Genomic DNA, 17,412 nt, shown 5'->3' with positions numbered 1-17,412 from the left:
TCCCCAATTAGAGGCAACGATTACCAGCTGCCTCTAACTGGGAACAATAAAAAAACACCAACATAGAAAATATAGACTAAAACACCCCCTAGTCACACCCTGACCTACTACACCATAGAGAACCAAGGGCTCTCTATGGTCAGGGCGTGACAGTACCCCCCCAAAGGTGCGGACTCCGGCCACAAAACCTGAAACCAAATGGGGAGGGAAAGGGGTGATTAGTGTCGGTGGCGGCTCCGGTGCAGGTCGTAGCCCCCGCTCAGACCCTGGATCCGGCCATCGCGCCGGGCTGAACGCCGTGCCTGGACTGGGCACCGGCGCAAAGGATGGCTCTGGCCATGGAGCTGGGTTGGACGCCGTGCCTGGACTGGGCACCGGCGCAGAGGAAGGCTCCGGCTTTGGAGCGGGACTGGACGCCGTGCCTGGACTGGGCACCGGTGTAGAGGAAGGCTCCTGCCATGGAGCGGGACCGGGCGCCGTGCCTGGACTGGGCACCGTCGCAGAAGAAGCCTCCGGCCTGTTGACTGTCACTGGAGGTTCCGGAACGTTGACCGTCGCTGGAGGTTCCGGACTGTTGACGGTCTCTAGAGGTTCCGGACCGTTGACCGTCGCTGTCACGCCCTGACCTACTACACCATAGAGAACCAAGGGCTGTCTATGGTCATGGCGTGACAAGATGCAAGACGGTGTATTGCAAAAAATGACTGAGCATGTGCACACGTGCGCTTCACACTGCTACAACATGATAGCTGCAGGACATAAACAGCAGAGAAGTTAGGTCTAACTCTTCATACTGGTACAACGTGATAGCTGCAGGACATAAACAGCAGAGAAGTCTAGTCTAACTCTTCATACTGCTACAATGTGATAGCTGCAGGACATAAACAGCAGAGAAGTTAGGTCTAACTCTTCATACTGGTACAACGTGATAGCTGCAGGACATAAACAGCAGAGAAGTTAGGTCTAACTCTTCATACTGCTACAATGTGATAGCTGCAGGACATAAACAGCAGAGAAGTCTAGTCTAACTCTTCATACTGCTACAACATGATAGCTGTAGGACATAAACAGCAGAGAAGTCTAAAGTTTCATACTCTTAGTAGTTTAAGACATTTCACCTTGCACACCATCGATGGCCATGTATAGTTATTTTAATCTCTACTGTCTCAGTGAGGAGAGTTATTCAGAGATATGTATTAGAATGTATGTCTGCATCTATCTCAGAGGTTTTTCAATGGCGATAACATTCACACCATTTGAAACTTTGGCGGTTCACTTCCTGTTAAACTGTAAGCAGAGGTTTAAACTGACACTCTGATATGATGTTGACACCAGCAGCAAGATGAACAGTAGATAGCTCAATGCAAGACGGCGCACTCACAATATTAACTACTGTCTCCTGAGTGACATGGACACCAGAGATAATATTTAATCAGAGATGTCTCTGTCTTTTTTCAGAGAGGGCCTAAGGTCTACAATTACTCTCACTTCTCATATCCTCTTCCTCATCCTCTATCGACATCAGAACAAGTGGAGAGACACTAACTGCATTGCACACTACTCTACCAACTTCCTGTTTATCAGAGGAAAGTATGGTGTCACTAAGAACAGAAGTGTGAATGAGTGTAACAACAGCTATGTGTGAGAGTCAGCGTGTCACGTGCTACTTACTGGGAAAAAGGAAAACGACTTACTGTAACTTGCATGTTGATCATTTGCATGAGACCTGGCTCGGATTAGAGTACTACACTTCTCAAGGGCTGTGTCTGAGGAGTCCTGTGTGTAATTCCTCCCTTCATTCACCAGGAATAAGGGGTGTGTCTGAGGAGTCCTGTGTGTAATTCCTCCCTTCCTTCACCAGTAATAAGGGGTGTGTCTGAGGAGTCCTGTGTGTAATTCCTCCCTTCCTTCACCAGTAATAAGGGGTGTGTCTGAGGAGTCCTGTGTGTAATTCCTCCCTTCCTTCACCAGTAATAAGGGGTGTGTCTGGGGAGTCCTGTGTGTAATTCCTCCCTTCCTTCACCAGTAATAAGGGGTGTGTCTGAGGAGTCCTGTGTGTAATTCCTCCCTTCCTTCACCAGTAATAAGGGCTGTGTCTGAGGAGTCCTGTGTGTAATTCCTCCCTTCCTTCACCAGTAATAAGGGGTGTGTCTGAGGAGTCCTGTGTGTAATTCCTCCCTTCCTTCACCAGTAATAAGGGGTGTGTCTGAGGAGTCCTGTGTGTAATTCCTCCCTTCCTTCACCAGTAATAAGGGGCGTGTCTGAGGAGTCCTGTGTGTAATTCCTCCCTTCCTTCACCAGTAATAAGGGGTGTGTCTGGGGAGTCCTGTGTGTAATTCCTCCCTTCATTCACCAGTAATAAGGGGTGTGTCTGGGGAGTCCTGTGTGTAATTCCTCCCTTCCTTCACCAGTAATAAGGGGTGTGTCGGGGGAGTCCTGTGACATTGGAGTGAATTCCCTGTGTGCCCCGCCCATCTGACTCCCATTGACCCCAACACCTCTGGATGTTTTACATTACCATTTGTATCACTTTATATTGACCTCAGGACGCCGGTTCACCTCCTCAGGACTCCGGTTCACCTCCTCAGGATGCCGGTTCACCACCTCAGGACTCCGGTTCACCTCCTCAGGACGCCGGTTCACCACCTCAGGACTCCGGTTCACCTCCTCAGGACGCGGTTCACCTCCTCAGGACGCCGGTTCACCGGTTCACCACCTCAGGACGCCGGTTCACCACCTCAGGACGCCGGTTCACCACCGCAGGACGCCCGGTTCACCTCCTCAGGACGCCGGTTCACCACCTCAGGACTCCGGTTCACCTCCTCAGGACGCCGGTTCACCGGTTCACCACCTCAGGACGCCGGTTCACCACCTCAGGACACCACCTCAGGACTCCGGTTCCCCACCTCAGGACTCCGGTTCACCTCCTCAGGACTCCGGTTCACCTCCTCAGGACTCCGGTTCACCATCACACATTGAATTCAGAAAGTATTTAGACCCTTGACTTTTTCCACATTTTGTTACATTACAACGGCAGTGTAGCCTAGTGGTTAGAGCGTTGGGCTAGTAACCGAAAGTTTGCAAGTTCAAATCCCCGAGCTGACAAGGAACAATCTGTTGTTCTGCCCCTGAACAATCCAGTTAACCCACTGTTCCTAGCCTGTCATTGAAAATAAGAATTTGTTCTTAACTAATTTGCCTAGATAAATAAAGGTAAAATAAAAACCTTATTCCTCTCCATCTCTCTCTCTCAATTAAATTACATTCAAAGGGATTTATTGGCATGGGAAACACGTTTACAATGCCAAAGCAAGAGGAATGTGAAATGAACAACAGACAACATTAGTAAACATTACACTCACAAAAGAATATAGGCGTTTCAAAAGTTATATTATTGACTAGGTACAGTGTTGTAACAATGTGCAAATAGTTGAAGTATGAAAGGAAACAGATAAATATAGGTTGCGATGGTGTTTGTGTTCCACTGGTTGTCCCGTTCTGGGTCACAATTCTTGCAGCTGTGGTGACACACACCTAATAGATATGGGAGTTTCTCTCTCTCTCTCTGTGTGTGTGTGTGTGTGTGTGTGTGAAAAGGAGAAAGAGGTAGTGAGAGGTTGAAAATGTGTGTGTTCTTAGTTACCATCCATGTCTCGGTCATATCCCTTTGACTAGCTGTTATCAGTCATATCCCTTAGACTAGCTGTTATCAGTCATATCCCTTTGACTAGCTGTTATCAGTCATATCCCTTAGACTAGCTGTTATCAGTCATATCCCCAGACTAGCTGTTATCAGTCATATCCCCAGACTAGCTGTTATCAGTCATATCCCCAGACTAGCTGTTATCAGTCATATCCCCAGACTAGCTGTTATCAGTCATATCCCCAGACTAGCTGTTATCAGTCATATCCCTTAGACTAGCTGTTATCAGTCATATCCCCAGACTAGCTGTTATCAGTCATATCCCCAGACTAGCTGTTATCAGTCATATCCCCAGACTAGCTGTTATCAGTCATATCCCCAGACTAGCTGTTATCAGTCATATCCCCAGACTAGCTGTTATCTGTCATATCCCTAGACTAGCTGTTATCAGTCATATCCCCAGACTAGCTGTTATCAGTCATATCCTTAGACTAGCTGTTATCAGTCATATCCCCAGACTAGCTGTTATCAGTCATATCCCCAGACTAGCTGTTATCAGTCATATCCCCAGACTAGCTGTTATCAGTCATATCCCCAGACTAGCTGTTATCGGTCATATCCCCAGACTAGCTGTTATCAGTCATATCCCCAGACTAGCTGTTATCAGTCATATCCTTAGACTAGCTGTTATCAGTTATATCCCCAGACTAGCTGTTATCAGTCATATCCCCAGACTAGCTGTTATCAGTCATATCCCCAGACTAGCTGTTATCAGTCATATCCCCAGACTAGCTGTTATCAGTCATATCCCCAGACTAGCTGTTATCAGTCATATCCCCAGACTAGCTGTTATCAGTCATATCCTTAGACTAGCTGTTATCAGTCATATCCCCAGACTAGCTGTTATCAGTCATATCCCCAGACTAGCTGTTATCAGTCATATCCCCAGACTAGCTGTTATCAGTCATATCCCCAGACTAGCTGTTATCAGTCATATCCTTAGACTAGCTGTTATCAGTCATATCCCCAGACTAGCTGTTATCAGTCATATCCCCAGACTAGCTGTTATCAGTCATATCCCCAGACTAGCTGTTATCAGTCATATCCCCAGACTAGCTGTTATCACCTGTTGTATTCGGCACTTGTGACAAATAACATTTTATTATTCCCCACCACCTGGGACCTGTAACACATGCGTAATACAATAATAGGAGAAAGCATTGTCACTTTAATACCACTCACCTTGAATTAAGAATCATGAAAGTCAGTGAAGAGGACCGTGCTTAGAAGACAGAACAAAGAATAAACATGGGTAATGTAGTTGACAAAACCCCAGTGAAAAGAAACAACAGCAAAGTAGGGGTTATAAAACAGCATTTTATTACTGCTACCTCACACCCACAGTGACTTATAACACTTTACTTTAAGACATGGAGTAGCAAAGGGTTGTTATCATCATTCATTTGTAAGCGTGGTTTTTATTCAAGCAAAAGACTTAAAAAGTAAAAGCCACACACACTTCACTGTCTCCAAAGATACATTTAATCTGGAACGTTATATTCCTTTACTACAAAAACATACACAACCTTAATAAAATGATAGTAATAATATAATGTAAAACATATACAACCTTAATAAAATAATAGTAATAATATAATGTAAAACATACACAACCTTAATAAAATGATAGTAATAATATAATGTAAAACATACACAACCTTAATAAAATAATAGTAATAATATAATGTAAAACGGCACAACCTTAATGAAATGATAGTAATAATATAATGTAAAACATACACAACCTTAATAAAATAATAGTAATAATATAATGTAAAACATACACAACCTTAATAAAATAATAGTAATAATATAATGTAAAACATACACAACCTTAATAAAATAATAGTAATAATATAATGTGAAACGAACACAACCTTAATAAAATGATAGTAATAATATAATGTAAAACATATACAACCTTAGTAAAATAATAGTAATAATATAATCTAAAACGTACACATCACCACTATGTAGATGGTTTGTTTGCTCCAATCCACATCAGTACAAGTTATTCTCTGCACTCCGGAACTGCACATCCCACACCAGACAAGAGTTATGATACAATCCAGATATTAACCTACTGTAGCATGGGAGAGTAACCTCTAGTAGCATGGGAGAGAAACCTACAGTAGCTTGGGAGAGTAACCTACAGTAGCATGGGAGAGTAACCTACAGTAGCGTGGGAGAGTAACCTACAGTAGCATGGGAGAGTAACCTACAGTAGAATGAGAGAGTGATTTACAGTAGAATGAGAGAGTAACCTACAGTAGCTGAACAGTCAACTCAGCCATATGGGAGAGTAAACTACAGTAGCTGAACAGTCAGCTCAGCCATATGGAGAATAACCTACAGTAGCATGTAGCTGAACAGTCAACTCAGACATATGGGACAATAACCTAGAGTAGCTGAACAGACAACTCAGCCATATGGGAGAATAACCTACAGTAGCATGTAGCTGAACAGTCAACTCAGCCATATGGGAGAATAACCTACAGTAGCTGAACAGTCAGCTCAGCCATATGGAGAATAACCTACAGTAACATGTAGCTGAACAGTCAACTCAGCCATATAGAGAATAACCTACAGTAGCATGTAGCTGAACAGTCAACTCAGCCACATGGGAGAATAACCTACAGTAGCATGTAGCTGAACAGTCAACTCAGCCGTATGGGAGAATAACCTACAGTAGCATGTAGCTGAACAGTCAACTCAGCCATGTGGGAGAATAAACTACAGTAGCTGAACAGTCAACTCAGCGATATGGGAGAGTAAACTACAGTAGCTGAACAGTCAACTCAGCCATATGGGAGAGTAAACTACAGTAGCTGAACAGTCAGCTCAGCCATATGGAGAATAACCTACAGTAGCATGTAGCTGAACAGTCAACTCAGACATATGGGACAATAATCTAGAGTAGCTGAACAGACAACTCAGCCATATGGGAGAATAACCTACAGTAGCATGTAGCTGAACAGTCAACTCAGCCATATGGGAGAATAACCTACAGTAGCTGAACAGTCAACTCAGCCATATGGAGAATAACCTACAGTAGCTGAACAGTCAGCTCAGCCATATGGAGAATAACCTACAGTAGCATGTAGCTGAACAGTCAACTCAGCCACATGGGAGAATAACCTACAGTAGCATGTAGCTGAACAGTCAACTCAGCCATATGGGAGAATAACCTACAGTAGCATGGGAGTAGCTGAACAGTCAACTCAGCCGTATGGGAGAATAACCTACAGGTAGCTGAACAGTCAACTCAGCCGTATGGGAGAATAACCTACAGTAGCTGAACAGTCAACTCAGCCGTATGGAGAATAACCTACAGTAGCTGAACAGTCAACTCAGCCATATGGAGAAATACCTACATTAGGATGTAGCTGAACAGTCAACTCAGCCATATGGGAGAATAACGTACAGTAGCATGTAGCTGAACAGTCAACTCAGCCATATGGGAGAATAACCTACAGAAGCTGAACAGTCAACTCAGCCGTATGGAGAATAACCTACAGTGGCTGAACAGTCAACTCAGCCATATGGAGAATAACCTACAGTAGCTGAACAGTCAACTCAGCCGTATGGGAGAGTAACCTACAGTAGCATGTAGCCGAACAGTCAACTCAGCCATATGGAGAATAACCTACAGTAGCATGTAGCTGAACAGTCAACTCAGCCATATGGAGTATAACCTACAGTAGCATGTAGCTGAACAGTCAACTCAGCCATATGGAGAATAACCTACGGTAGCTGAACAGTCAACCCAGCCATATGGAGAATAACCTACAGTAGTTGAACAGTCAACTCAGCCATATGGAGAATAACCTACAGTAGCTGAACAGTCAACTCAGCCATATGGAGAATAACCTACAGTAGCATGTAGCTGAACAGTCAACTCAGCCGTATGGAGAATAACCTACAGTAGTTGAACAGTCAACTCAGCCATATGGAGAAATACCTACAGTAGCTGAACAGTCAACTCAGCCATATGGAGAATAACCTACAGTAGCTGAACAGTCAACTCAGCCATATGGGAGAATAACCTACAGTAGCTGAACAGTCAACTCAGCCGTATGGGAGAATAACCTACACTAGCATGTAGCTGAACAGTCAACTCAGCCGTATGGAGAATAACCTACAGTAGCTGAACAGTCAACTCAGCCGTATGGGAGAATAACCTACAGTAGCTGAACAGTCAACTCAGCCATATGGGAGAATAACCTACAGTAGCTGAACAGTCAACTCAGCCGTATGGAGAATAACCTACAGTAGCTGAACAGTCAACTCAGCCATATGGGAGAATAACCTACAGTAGCTGAACAGTCAACTCAGCCATATGGAGAATAACCTACAGTAGCTGAACAGTCAACTCAGCCATATGGAGAATAACCTACAGTAGCTGAACAGTCAACTCAGCCATATGGAGAATAACCTACAGTAGCTGAACAGTCAACTCAGCCATATGGAGAATAACCTACAGTAGCTGAACAGTCAACTCAGCCATATGGAGAATAACCTACAGTAGCTGAACAGTCAACTCAGGATTCATTTCCTTTTACTTTGAGTCCTTAGTGGTGAATTACTACGACAATAAAGAGAACAGTCCTTCTGTTATCAGTTCATTGTATTGTTATTGCATATGTTTTGTTATTTTATTATAATGTATTATACATTTGTATTGTTATATATTGTATGTACTTGACAAGGTAAATTGAATAAGCACAAAAAAGTTTACGATTGATAGTACTTAGCATAATCCTATTTAGCAGTTCAGAGTACCGAGGATGAATCCTATTTCTCACAGATCCATCTGTATTTATAGGAACAGTAATAGTCCCACCATTCTCCTTTGTCTGATGTCCAGGAGTAGAAATACACACAGTTGTCAGCCACGCCACCATTAGGCTCTCCACTGTCCCAATAACTGTAGGAGAAACAACACATAGAATCAGACTGTCCACTGATCCAATAACTGTAGAAGAAACAACACATAGAATCAGGCTGTCCACTGTTCCAATACCTGTAGGAGAAACAACACATGATAATCAGACTGTCCACTGTTCCAATACCTGTAGGAGAAACAACACATAGAATCAGACTGTCCACTGTTCCAATACCTGTAGGAGAAACAACACATAGAATCAGACTGTCCACTGTTCCAATACCTGGAGGAGAAACAATACATAGAATCAGACTGTCCACTGTTCCAATACCTGTAGGAGAAACAACACATAGAATCAGACTGTCCACTCTGAACCTACTACTCCAGACAGTGACGTCATAGTGACACAGAATTCATGAATGTCTTACTTTGTGGTCAGTGGTGTGTCGTCCACCCATTTCCAGGTCCCCTCAGTAACAGAGTCAGTCAGACCAATCCAGACATAGTCATATACTCCACATAACCAATTGACCAATGTCTGTAGTTAAGGGAGAGAGACAACATTGTTAATCTCTCTCTCTCTCTCTCTCTCTCTCTCTCTCTCTCTCTCTCTCTCTCTCTCTCTCTCTCTCTCTCTCTCTCTCTCTCTCTCCTCTCTCTCTGTGTGTGTGCATGCTGGGAGTTTTTTGGAGTTTGAGTGTTTGGTGCGGAGGACTCTGTCCTAACTTTCTAGACTCTTTTCTTGATCTTTTTCTTACATTTTATTTTCTATGGTGGAGGGTTAATGCAATATTTGTTTTAGCGGTATCCACCGTTTTTTTTCAGAGTTAAGGTGGAAGAGGACAGAGTAAGGTTTCTGGGGTTTGCAAGGTGTGGTATGCGCGATGCCTTCTCAGCCTAGCGCGGAGGAGACGCTGTCGATACGGCATGGATTCAGGTGTGTTCCTGAGAATGGAGTTAAGGTGGAGGAGGTTCTGCTCGCGGTCGACGAACAGGTAGGGAGCTGAATTTATACATTCTGCTTCTAGAATGAACAAAGCAGTGGTGGTCTTCATGAAAAGAGAAAATTTGGTTGGTAGGCTAATTGCTAGCGTGAATATTTGTAAGGGATGTGTTGGTGCCAGTTTTACCTCTTTCCACCCCTTCGACAAGAGTAGTTGTTGCAAATTTACCTCCGTTTATTACGGACTATCAAATCAGGAAAGAGCTGAGTCGTTTTGGTAAGTTTGCTAGCGGGTTTCGTGTACTGTCGGCAGGTTTTCAGGCAGCTGCTGTTAAGCACGTTGTTTCGTTCCGGAGGCAAGTGTTTATGTTTCTGAACAACAATGAGCAACAGCTAAATGTGCATTTTAAAGTGAGGCATGGGGAGGGGCTCTATGCAGGGTTTGCCAGCACAGACAGTCTACGGTGTTTTGAGTGTGGGGATTTGGGGCATAAGAGCTTTGCGTGCCCACATAAAGGCCATAGACAAAGTGAGGGTACAAGCGCCGGTGGGGGGAAATCGAGGTCAAAGTGCAGGGGGAAATGAGATGCAGACAGCAGAGGCTGGGCCTAGTCATACCAGGGATGGTGGGGTAGCTGAGGCTGGGTCTAGTAAGGCAAGAGATGGTGGGGTAGAGGGGAGGCTGGGTCTAGTCAGACTAGAGATGGTGGTGTAGTGGAGGCTGGGTCTAGTCAGGCTAGAGATGGTGGTGTAGCGGAGGCTGGGTCTAGTCAGGCTAGAGATGGTGGGGTAGTGGAGGCTAAGCCTAGTCAGGCTAGAGATGGTGGGGTAGCTGAGGCGTGGAGGATGGTGTAAATGATGCTGGGCCTAGTCATGCTATGGAGGGTGGTGTAGAGGATGCTAGGTCTAGTCAGGTTATGCTAGTGGATGAGGAGAGTATAGTGGGGAAGTGTAAGAGACTAGGGGGGGAGGAGGAGGGTGCCAAGCGGAAAAGGAAAAAGGGTGTGGTTAAAGGCACAATGGAAATTTTGCCTGTTGCTGTGGGGGGATGCCATGACCAGAGAGGAAGAGCAGGTGGTCAGGGTGGGAGATAGAGATGAGGAGGAAAGTGAGTCTGAGGAAGAGGATGAGGAGATATTTTTTCAGACTCCTCTTCAATAGGCCCGGAGCTGACAGCCAGTCAAGCAGAGGGGTCTAAGTACACGTTGAGAGAACTGACAAAGTTCCTGAATGAGACCAAGGGGAAAAAAGTTAATCTTGAGGCTTTTTTCCCTGATTCAAGAAAGTTTGTACGATCAGTACAACATGCTGTGAAAAATGAGGGGCATGGTGTCCTCTCACCCAGGAAACGGTTTAGGTTGAGGAAGTGGGTCACAACAGTGCGTAAGGGTTTACCTTCGGACACTGTTTAGATGTATACTTTCTTTCTGACACTGGGGTTTTTGAGCTTTGCTATTGGTCTTTTTCTCTGCTGGCTTTTCTCCCACTTCTTATGGAGACTCTTCGGGTAGGCTCGCTCAATATAAATGGCGCCAGAGATGCGGGAAAGAGGAGTGTGTTGGGTGAATATGTAAAACAAAAAAAAGTACAGGTGTTGTTTCTGCAGGAGACACATAGTGATGTGTTGAATGAAGTCGATTGGGGGCTCTGGTGGAAAGGGGCAAGTGTGTTGAGCCATGGGACAAATCTTAGTGCAGGAGTGGCAGTCCTTTTTGCACCGGGTCTGTCTGTAAAAAATTTGCTCCTCAAAGGAGGTGTGTAGGGGTAGGCTCCTTGTTGTTAAAGCAGAAATTAACAACATGGGTTTTGTCTTTATAAATGTGTATGCGCCTAACACAGGGAGAGAAAAAGGGGTTCTATTTGGGAGTCTTAGACAGGAACTCTCACAGGTAGCGCCTGAGGAGACACTGGTGGTCGGAGGGGACTGGAACTTCACAATGGATTTTACAAAAGACAGAAATGGGGAAGAGCCTCATTCAGTGTCAGTGGGAGTGTTAAGGGACATTATTAATCAGTTCGACTTAGTGGATGTTTGGAGAACTAAACATCCGAACACAAGACAGTACACATGGGTGAAGGTTTTGGGGCTAGGGTGGGTGCAGCCCGACTTGATCGGTTTTATATGTCTAGGAATCGGAGCAATAGGCTGTTGGGCGCTACCATTCTCCCGGTGGGGTTTTCCGATCATCACATAACCATGGCTCGGCTGTCTATTTCACCAGGGCCCCGGCAGGCATCCTATTGGAAATTCAATGTAAAGCTCTTACAAGATGCCACTTTTGCGCAGGTTTCCAGACCTTCTGGGAAAGGTGGAGGCAGCAAATAGAGGAGTATGAGTCTCTGAGCCAATGGTGGGATGTGGGGAAAGTCCAAATTCGGCTTTTCTGTCAACAATACACAGCTCTCTCATCCTCAGAGGCTAGGAGAGTATTGGGGGAACTAGAGCGGTGTATTAGTGAGATGGAGGTAGAGATGGTGGGGCAAGGCAATGTAGGCCTCCAGGCTAATTTAGCTGAATTACGCAGGGACCTGGGCAGTTTTTTCCAGGTTAAAGCAAAGGGAGCACTTGTAAGAGCTAGATTCTCCATGCTCAATGAGATGGATGCTCCCAGCTCCTTCTTCTTTGGTTTGGAAAGACAGAGCAGTGAAACCAAAGGTATGCATTGTCTACGGCTGTCTGATGGGCGGGTGACCTCTGTGGTGGGTGAGATGCGGGAGCGGACTGTGGAGTTTTATACTGAATTGTATAGGGCAGAAGAGTGTGATCCTTTGTGTGCTCAGGTCTTGTTCACAGGACTCCCTAAACTCTCTCTGGCACAGAGGGGACGATTTGGACGTTCCTCTGTTGTCCCATGAACTGGCAGAGGCCGTATCTCAGATGTCCCCCGGTCGTGCACCGGGGGTCGATGGACTCCCAGTGGAGTTTTATAAAAATTCTGGGGAATAATTGGACAGGACTTCTTTTGCGTGTTGCGTGAATGCATCGGGGTAGGAGAGTTGCCGATGAGCTGCCGTCGGGCGGCTCTGACTCTCCTGCCCAAAAAAGGGGACTTGTGTGAACTTAAGAACTGGAGGCCTGTGGCATTGCTCTGTGCGGACTACAAGATATTTGCCAAGGTCCTCTCTAACAGACTGAAGTCCCACTTGGACTCGATGGTACTTAAGGACCAAACATATTGTGTACCGGGACGCTCAATCACGGACAACCTGTTCTTAATTAGGGACATGTTGGACTTGTCGAGAGGTTCTAATGTGAACTTTGGACTGGTCTCTTTAGATCAAGAGAAGGCTTTTGACAGAGTGGACCATGAATATCTGTTTAATGTGATGTCTGTGTTTGGGTTTGGGAGGAGTTTTTTGACCTGTGTGAAGCTATTGTATGCTGGGGCGTCATGTATGGTTAAGGTGGGAGGGGGGGCTCAGTAGGCCAGTCTGGGTGAGACGGGGCATTAGACAAGGATGCCCTCTATCTGGGCAGTTATACACACTAGCCATTGAGCCTTTTTAGGACTGCTACACAGGAGACTGCAGGGAGTGTGCTGGACAGGTATGGGTGTGGTGACAGGCATAGCAGTGTCAGCATATGCAGATGATGTTTCTGTGATGGTCAGGGATGGTAAGGATATGCAGGCACTGGAGACCAGTCTGAAGGTGTACGAGGGAGCTTCATCAGCTAAGGTAAACTGGGGCAAGAGCAAAGCTCTGTTATGTGGGGCATGGGGATAGGGCTCCTCCTCTGCTTCCAGGGGGTTTGCAGTGGGGTTGTGAAGGGCTTAAAGTGTTGGGGGGTGTACCTGGGCTCGGAGAGGTGGGTCAGGAAGAACTGGGAGGGGCTGTCACAGGCAGTGGTGTCAAGACTGGCCAGGTGGAGGTGGCTCCTGTCCCAAGTGTCATATAGAGGGAGGGTGCTGATAATTAACAACCTGGTGGCATCCTCCCTGTGGCATAAACTGGCTGTCCTCAACCCCCCGCCGGTCGGCTCGCAGGCCTGCAACGCAAGCTGGTGGACTTCTTCTGGTCGGGCCATCACTGGCTGAGGGCGGCAGTGTTGTATATGACCGTCCACGAATGAGGACAGGGCCTGGTGGAACTGGAGAGCAGGATGGCTGCTTTCCGGCTAAAGGCGGCACAGAGACTGCTGTACCATACTGATGTTGGCTGGAGGGAACCAGCATGCGCGCTGCTGAGGAGAGCTGGAGATTTAGGGTTGGACCGGCAGCTGTTCCTCATGAAGCTGGAGAGGCTGAGTACAGCAGGTCTCTCAGATTTTTACTCTGCGGTGCTGAGGGCCTGGCAGCTGCTAAGGCACACACGAGAAGGGGGTGTGGAGCCTGGGCTGTGGGTGTGGGAGGAGCCTATCTTCCACAACCCAGCCATCCCTCTGAGATCGGTCCAGTCGGCCACCCTGCAGAGGCAACTGATGGCAGGGGGGTGTAAAAAGGCTGGGTGACTTGAGACTCCTGGGAGAGGAGGGGTGGAAAAGCCCGGAAGTCTTGGCACAGCAAACAGGAATAACGTCTCTTAGGCTGCTGGAGAGATTCCTGGAGGAGGTCCAGGAGGCACCGTCTGAGCCGGTAAGGGGGATGTTTGAGCAGCCAAAGGGAGAGGGGCCACCAATGTTTCCGCCACTGCAGGTGACGGCAGAGACTGGAGACTGGCAAAGGGGTCTGGAGGACTTGTTAGATTTTAACACTCCGAGCCTGGGGGAGTTTGAAGGGGTGGGAGGTAAAGCCCTCTACAACCTCTGTGTTAAGGTGAGGAACATTAGGAGCCTAACAGGAGTGAAGGCACATCAGTGGCAGGGTGTATGTGGAGCGGAGAGTATGGTGGGTTTTAGATGGAGGGGGCTCTACAAACCCCCAGTACCAAAGAGGTCAGGGGACCTCCAGTGGAGGGTTCTTCATGGAGCCCTGGCCACTAACAGCTGGTTGGCACGGGTTGAACCGGGAGTCGGGCAGGAGTGTCCTTTCTGTAAAATGAAAGAAACTGTGATTCATGTGTTTTCTGTGTGCACCAGATTAATGCCATTAATGTCTCTGTTGGAATGTCTGTGTGAGAGGTTGGGGGTGGTCTTTACTGGTGAGGTGTTCATAATGGGATACAGGTATTCAAGTAAAGAGAAGGAAAAATGTGTTTTGTTGAATTTTCTGTTTGCTCAGGCAAAGTTAGCTATTTGGCTAACAAGGAGGAACAGGGTCAAAGGTGGGGGGATAACAGACCCTTTATTATTGTTTAATGGGATGGTCTCTGCGCGCCTTAGGGTTGAGTTTGAGTTCTATAAAATGATAAAAAGTGTGGAGATGTTTCAGGAGATATGGTGTGTTGGGGGGCTGTCTGTATAGCTGGGGAAGATGTTTTGGATATACGGTTGTAGGAGTGGGTATTGTCTTGAGTATTGTGATGTTGGTTTGTATCATGTGGTTGCTGGAAAGGCAAGTATGGTACATGTATGCATTACAGGATGTATTTTTGGTTTTATTTTTAAGGGGGAGGTTGGGTGGTGAGTTTTAAATGAAATGAGAATGTTTCAGTAAAGAAAGTCAAAAGTCTCTCTCTCTCTCTCTCTCTCTCTCTCTCTCTCTGAAACATATGTTTACATTGTCAAAGCAAGTTAACTAGATTATAAACAAAACTGAAATAAACAATACAAATGAACAGTAAACATTATACTTACAAAAGTTCCAAAACAATAAAGATATTTCAAATGTCATATTATTTGCAAGTAGTTAAAGTACTAAATAAATCAATAAAGATAGTAAAGAAAATAAAAATGCAAATCAATTTATAAAATTTCTGACATGCATTTTTCTGGATATTTTTGTTGTTATTCTGTCTCTCACTGTTCAAATAAACCAACCATTAGAATTATAGACTGATCCTTTCTTTGTCAGTGGGCAAACGTACAAAATCAACAGAGGATCAAATACTTTTTCCCCCACTGTAGCCGGTCTTCTGTTGAGTGCCAGGTGTGCCTACGGCGGCCTTTCTCAATACAAGGCTATACTCACTGAGTCTGTATATAGTCAAAGCTTTCCTTAAGTCTGGGTCAGTCACAGGGGTCAGGTATTCTACCACTGTGTTCTCTCTGTTTAGAGCCAGATATCATTCTAGTTTGCTCTATTTTTTTGTTAATACTTTCTAACATGTCAAGTAATTATTATTTGTGTAATTGTGTTGCTGTCCTGGTGCTCTGTGGGGTCTGTTTGTGTTTTTGAACAGAGACCCAGGACCAGCTTGCTTAGGGGACTCTTCTCCAGATTCATCTCTCTGTAGGTGATGGCTTTGTTATGGAAGGTTTGGGAATCGCTTCCTTTTAGGTGGTTGTAGAATTTAACGACTCTTTTCTGGAATTTGATAATTAGCGGGTATCGGCCTAATTCTGCTTTGTATGCATCATTTGGTGTTTTACATTGTACACAGAGGATATTTTTTAGAATGATGTATGCAGAGTCTCAATTTGATGTTTGTCCCATTTTGTGAATTCTTGGTTGGTGAGCGGCAATGGGTTCTATAACTGATTAAAACAATGTTTAGCCAGATCCTAATTGGTATGTCAATTTTATGTTCCTTCTGATGGCATAGAAGGCCCTTCTTGCCTTGTCTCTCAGATCGGTCACAGCTTTGTGGAAGTTACCTGTGGAGCTGATGTTTAGACCGAGATATGTATAGTTTTGTGTGCTCTAGGGCAACGGTGTCTAGATGGAATTTTTATTCATGGTCCTGGCAACTGGACCTTTTATGGAACACCCATTATTTTTGTCTTACTGAGATTTGAGGCCGCTGTCAGGGCCCAGGTCTGATAGAATCTGTGCAGAAGATCTAGGTGCTGCTGTTGGCCCTCCTTGGTTGGGGACAGAAGCTCCAGATCATCAGCAAACAGTAGACATTTGACTTCAGATTATAGTAGGGTGAGACCGGGTGCTGCAGACTGTTCTAGTGCCCTCGTCAATTCGTTGATATATATGTTGAAGAGGGTGGGGCTTAAGCTGCATCCCTGTCTCACTCTCTTTTTGTCACTCACTCACTCACTCACTCACTCACTCACTCACTCACTCACTCACCCTCTCGCTTTGTCACACACCTGTTTCTCTTCGCTGTTGATGACCACCAGGTCTGCTCCTCTATTTCTGCAGTCCTGTCTGCTCTCCTCCCAGGATTTGTACTCAGTAGAGACGTAGTAACAACTGCTACCAAGCTTCTTCCATTCTTGCGGACACACTAGAAGTTGAACATTTCTTGCTTTAGTCACTTTAATACGACGTTTAATTAAGTATCAATCAAACACTCAAGGAAGACACTAACTAATGGACGGTTTGGAAGCATCATTTTTCATTTAATATAAGTTAAATTCCTGTCTGTAAGTGACGTGAACTGATACAGAGACTGTCAAACAGAATAGTCATGAGACTATTTGACTCACCTTTCTCAACTAAAGATTGTTTCAGACGTTCTATCTCTTTCTGTAGCTGGTCTCTCTCTTTGGTCAGGGTGTTGTATCTGGTCTGTAGCTGGTCTCTCTCTTTGGTCAGGGTGTTGTAACTGGTCTGTAGCTGGTCTCTCTGTTTGGTCAGGGTGCTGTTGCTAGTCTGTAGCTGGTCTCTCTCTTTGATCAGGGTGTTGTTACTGGTCTGTAGCTGGTCTCTTCAAGTTGTTGTAGCTGGTCTGTAGCTGGTCTCTCTCTTTGGTCAGGGTGTTGTAACTGGTCTGTAGCTGGTCTCTCTCTGAAATAATGAGATCATTGAACAAGGTAACAGTGGAAAAGTTAATCAGACATTACCAAGGTTGGGGTCAGTTGCATTCAATTCCAGTCAATTCAGGAAATACACTGGAATTCCAATTGATTTCCAATTTTGGAATTTAAATTTGGCTTACTTTCTGAAT

At 45.4% G+C, this 17,412-nt stretch overlaps 1 long non-coding RNA gene across 1 annotated transcript; it reads right to left on the bottom strand.

Annotated features, from left to right (window-relative positions):
* Positions 1-9,013: 9,013 nt before the first annotated feature.
* Positions 9,014-17,160, bottom strand: LOC123744296 (uncharacterized). The gene is made up of 3 exons (XR_006770876.1): positions 16,952-17,160; positions 16,613-16,749; positions 9,014-9,126 (listed from the first exon to the last, which is right to left on the bottom strand). It is a non-coding gene; the product is annotated as an uncharacterized lncRNA (long non-coding RNA).
* Between the last annotated feature and the right edge of the window lie 252 nt (positions 17,161-17,412).

This window comes from Salmo salar, chromosome ssa08 (genome assembly GCF_905237065.1).
Source record: "Salmo salar chromosome ssa08, Ssal_v3.1, whole genome shotgun sequence".
Lineage (NCBI taxonomy): Eukaryota > Metazoa > Chordata > Actinopteri > Salmoniformes > Salmonidae > Salmo > Salmo salar.
This window is presented reverse-complemented; position numbering and strand designations above follow the sequence as displayed.